This window comes from Dicentrarchus labrax, unplaced genomic scaffold (genome assembly GCF_905237075.1).
Source record: "Dicentrarchus labrax unplaced genomic scaffold, dlabrax2021, whole genome shotgun sequence".
In the NCBI taxonomy this organism is placed as follows: Eukaryota; Metazoa; Chordata; class Actinopteri; family Moronidae; genus Dicentrarchus; species Dicentrarchus labrax.
In genome coordinates, this window is record NW_026136726.1 from 4,653 (window position 1) to 10,350 (window position 5,698).

A 5,698-nucleotide genomic window follows, 5' to 3' on the forward strand; every position below is an offset into this window, starting at 1 on the left:
ACGGGAGGTCCTTATCCACACTGGAGAGAGAGACACTTAAAATAAATAAAATAAAAGTTATCCAGTATGTGTTGTTTCTTACCAACTGTGAAATTGAACAAATTATGTAACTGATTAATGAATGAAAACAGTGTTGAGTGTTGAAACTCCCTCCTCCTCCACTTCTTCTCTCCTCAGTGTCTTTATAAGCTTCAGTCTCTCTTCTCCTCACACTCCAAACCTGCTCACCTCTCTGCTGGACAGTATGGGACGTTTACACCACACACTGACAACATGCTGGGGACCCTCTGCACTCTCATCACTGCTCTAACATGTAAGGAGGCTGACTTACTGCAGCTTTGAGCTCATGTTGGATTCATCAGTCTGTGTGTTTCTTTGACTCCATGTCATCTTGTTGTTTCCGGGTGTGAGTGGTGTGACGGTGGTGACACAGAAGCCTCCTGTCGGGACGCTGAGGAAGGAGAGACAGCCACCATGGACTGTAACCTGGGGACTGTTACTGGTAGTTCTGCTCGCTGGTATAAACAGATTCCAGGAGGAGTTCCTCAGTTTGTCTTATATTTTTATCACAGCTGGAGCTCTCCAACCTATGGTTCTGGTTTCTCCTTTCCAAAGTTCACATCTACTCATCAGTCACAATCAGATTATCGTTTGATCATCAACAATGTGGAGGAGGGAGACTCAGCAGTCTATTACTGTAAAACATGGGACACCCTCGTTGATGAGTGGGTATCACAGTGATTTACACTGTGACAAAACCCTCCTCACTGAATACTTCTGCTTTTTGAGTCTTTCACACATCTTGACTGGGAGAATGCAAACAGCCAGTGCTTTCTGTAACTTTATGTCATAAAATCATATCTGTAAAAATTCTAAACCCCCTTTTTACTAGATTTTCACATAAATATTTAGCACAACCTCATTGGCAGTTGGCTGTGATATGCACATTATTGTTGTAAAGTCATTGTTTACAGTAAATTGAATGTCTTGTAGTCACAAGAAAAGATTAAAGTTTTCAACACTTATTATATAACACACTCTTGTTTTCTGATCTAAATTCAAATAATATAAAGAATCTTTGTTGATGTAAATCCTCTGGTGCACATGTAGTAATGGTTACTTATACTTACAAACTTTAATAGGCCCGCAAGTTGAACTAGCACCCAAAAATTCAAAAAAAAAAAACAAAGACATTGTGCAAACAAAACGCAACCAAATGAAAATCTGCTGACAGATCACAAATTCACAGATTAATGAGTTCCAATAAATTGATACCAGGACTCATTCTTAATATAGATCATGTTAAGTAATGTTTACTCTGATTCATATTGAACAGTATTTATTGCACATAGCTACTGTAACATACAGCTGTAAAAAAAAAAAAAAACATGAAGCTGAAAATATAACCTAGAAATATAAGATTGTTGATATTTAATGATTCAACGACACAATGTGTAACCACAAACACAATGTAATTTATCTATGAATGAAAACAGTGTTGAGTGTTGAAACTCCCTCCCTCCTCCTCCACTTCTCCCTCTCCCCAGTGTCTTTATAAGCTTCAGTCTCTCTTCTCCTCACACTCCAACCCTGCTCACCCTCTCAGCTGGACAGTAAGGGACGTCTACACCACACACTGACAACATGCTGCGGACCCTCTGCACTCTCATTACTGCTCTAACATGTAAGATATTATACTTCATTGCTTTTATAGCCCATATTTTCACACAGAAACCTTTCACTCATGTGGCTGTCTGTGTATGTTGACAGATGTTGATGCAGTGATAGTGCTGACCCAGACGCCCGCTGTCCACACAGTTTCTACAGGACAAGAGGTTGTTCTCAACTGCAACATTGAGAGATATGATCGCAGTTATGTCACTTGGTATAAACAGGTTCCTGGTGGAACTCCCTCAGCATGTTCTGAGATTTCACTATTCTAGCAGTTCAATTTCCTTTGGAACAGGATTCTCCTCAGACCGATTCAACTCTAAAGCCTCATCAAACATAGATTACCAGTTCATCATTAAGCGGGCAGAGACAGGAGACTCTGCCGTCTATTACTGTGATACATGGGAATACTCTGCTGCTGCAGCTGTATCACCGTGATTCACAATGTGACAAAAACCCCAATGAGAAACTCCCTGCAACGCTTATGAATTCTGAGAACATTTTCACATTTGTTATTCTCAGTTTGATTCTGATAACTGAACTTTTAACAGAACCATGAAAACAAAAGGATGCAACAGAAGATTCAGAACCAGTCCCTCAAGTCCAGCAGTGTTTCTGAATGTAAGCAGACTGATGAAGTGAATGAGATGTTGACAGTGAAAGTTGGTCTCAACAGGATGTTTCAGTTCCACTTCCCTCATTAGTGAGAGTCAGGAGGCTTTGTACAGCCATGTATACAAACTGAATCACTGTGGTATTTTGACAAGGCAACATGTTGATTGTGACAAGTAAGTTCCTTTTAACTGATTATAAAAAAGGACAGATTTTCTGATTGTAATTTGTACGAATAGAAAATTAATATTATATTTGTTACTATGTTTTCAAAGCATTTAATACATTATTAAATCATTATAGGGTTGATGTTGTTTTCTCAGCTTTCAAACCAAGCTGTTTTGGAAGAAAACTGTAAGTTTTTCAAATGTTTTATAAAAAGTTCAGTACAGTTATTTTCATAACTTGTGACGAACTTCAAAATTACAAAACAATTCTAGCCCTGTTACATAATCTATTATGATAGCATTATAATATCAGAACTACACTGCTGAGAATCAGCACACTCAGTATTCAAATATCATTTTGTAAGTCACAGAAGGTGACTATCCAACAGCATATTTTGTTTGCTCTTAAAATGTTTTTAACTGCTTATGAACCAATAGTTATTAAGCAACTCCTTATCCAAATGTGTAGATTAGCTAATTATTATATAATGATTACTTTATTAACAAGTTAGTGAGGAACATGTTAGGAATGATTTGATAACTGAATAATCGTTAATAATTACTGCTCTAACAATTTATCATATGTATGCATATAACGATGAATTACATTAGTAACCTAACTACGCAGTATTATGTATTACTTTACTTGGGGGTGCACAGAAACAGTAATTCATTTTGACATAGGATATAATATAATATAGTAATTTGTTCCTCACATGTTTCTGAATTAACTCATCATTGCCTCAAATTTGAAGAGTTATTAATTAGTGACTATTTGTTCTTTAGTAGTTCCCTCATTAATTCCTCACTTGTTGGCCTTGTAACTACTCAGAATTATCTGTCCTTTATTTTTAATTTTGTTCAATGATTTGCTTTAAGGTTATTTTAATGAATGTCCTTCATGCATTTTCAGGCTCCAGCCTCTCTCCCTCCTGTCCTGAGCAGTCTTCCCTCCGTCCAGCGCTGAGCTCCAGTCCACCACAGGCCACTCTTGTCTGTCTGTCCATTTTGCCCTGTGGGTCTAAGGGTTTGGCAGACGTGAGCCAAGTGTCTGGTGGGAGTCCAGTGAGCAGTGGGATCTCTACCAGCACCGCTGTTCCAGAAACCAGACCAGACTTTCCAAATCAGCAGCTTATTTGGCTATCCAGACGCACAGACTGGATCATGGATACAGGGCTTCACAGCATGTAAGCCGTCTTTGGGCTCCTGGACTTCAGAGAAACACATCAAGCAGTCAACCTATCCCGCTTAATAATAGTAGAGGACAAGAATGACCGCTTCTAACCTGCTTCTTTACTGTCTCTGCTGCTCGCTCATTACAAGGTTTCCATGTTAGAAAAGATGTCTGCATGCTTGTAATAAATTGGGTTGTGACAGTTAGGTGGAGGTGCTTGTATCAGCGTTGCTACTGCTGCATTTTTCAAGATTCATTCAATAAAAAAATACAAAAACTGTGAACAAAATTTTTTTCTATTTATTTGATTTATTGAAAACATAATTTGAAACAATAATGTTCTTGCCACAATATTGTAACCTTTACCAAATTACAGATATATTTATAATTCTTACTTGAATGTGTATATTTAAATTCTGAAAACTACATTATTATTAGATGTTAATTTATTAATAAAAGAACAACAGAGAGATTAATAGTACGTTGCCTGCCTTTAGTTGCGCTTGCAGTAGTTCAGAGTTTAGAAAAATCTGATAAAATGAGAAAATGAAACTGAGTTCTCATCCTCCTTCAGTGAAGCATCACCTCTCTACTCCTCCCTCTCTCTTCCTCCCCAGGATGCACCTGCAGGCCCTCCTCTCCTTATTTATAGCTGCATGTAAATGAAGAGGTCAAGGGGCAGCTATCACTTTGTGACATATAATGTGTGTATCTTATCTTAAGACAGAGCCAAGACCTATATTCTGCAAAGGATATCCACTTTCCAGACTTGGATATTTATATAATGGTGTTTTTTAATTCTGAAGTTAAGTTGCAGTAAATCTTTATCTGATATTTTGAAAATACACCTTAAACTAATTCCATTAATTAACAACTGGACACAGCAAAATACACAACTCTGAAACTGATTTTCTCACATCATTAATTTCATAACTTTATTTTTTTATAAACAAACATGGAATGTAATAAATACATACATACAATTATCTGCACAGATATGAGACCAACAAATCAGTAATGTCAGAAAACATATTATAAGGAGTATGCTGCTTTGAAATGAGTGAAATCTAGCAGTGTCATAAGCAGACTGAGAGTATTTTATTTCCAAAGCTCCTCCTCCTGTCAGTCACTCTCAGTTTCAGTGTTGTATTAAATTGCTCCTCCAGCACCTCCTCTCCTCATCCTCCAAACCCCTCTAATCTGTCAGCAGTACGCTCACTTTCCAAGTTACGGGGCCATTCTCAGCACACACTGACAACATGCTGGGGACCCTCTGCACTCTCATCACTGCTCTAACATGTAAGGAGGCTGACTTACTGCAGCTTTGAGCTCATGTTGGATCTATCAGTCTGTGTGTTTCTCTTGACTCCATGTCATCTTGTTGTTTCCAGGTGTGAGTGGTGTGACGGTGGTGACACACAGAAGCCTCTTGTCGGGACGCTGAGGAAAGGAGAGACAGCCACCATGGACTGTAACCCGGGGACTGTTACTAACACTTATGCTCACTGGTACAAGCAGATTCCAGGAGGAGTTCCTCAGTATGTGTTGAGGTTTTGTCACGGTCATAGCTCCCCATGCCATGGTTCTGGTTTCTCCTCTCCAAAGTTCACCTCTACTCATCAGTCACAATCAGATCATCGCTTGATCATCAACAATGTGGAGGAGGAGACTCAGCAGTCTATTACTGTAAAACATGGGACAGCTCTGTCAGTGAGTTCGGATCACAGTGATTTACACTGTGACAAAAACCTCCTCACTGAACACTTCTGCTTTTTGAGTCTCCTGACACATCTTTACTGGGAGTGAAACATCCAGCTAATGTTTTCTGTAACTTTCCCACTTAGTACATAAAAAACATATCTTTAAACTTTAAACTCTTTCATTGGATTCTCACATAGATCCCTTCCCTAGTGGTAGTTACATACATTACGCAATGCGTGCATGCTATACATGTCTCTTGTCACTCATCATGAATGAATTAAGTTAAATAAAAATGTGTCCCATTTCCCTGATCCAACTTTAGGAAATGTAAAAAATCATTCTTGATATAAATCCTCTGCTGTAGTGATGATTA

General features: G+C 38.3%; 1 pseudogene; it reads left to right on the forward strand.

Annotated features, from left to right (window-relative positions):
- Positions 1-253: 253 nt before the first annotated feature.
- On the forward strand, positions 254-5,310 carry LOC127359458 (uncharacterized; annotated as a pseudogene).
- The last annotated feature ends 388 nt before the right edge of the window (positions 5,311-5,698 follow it).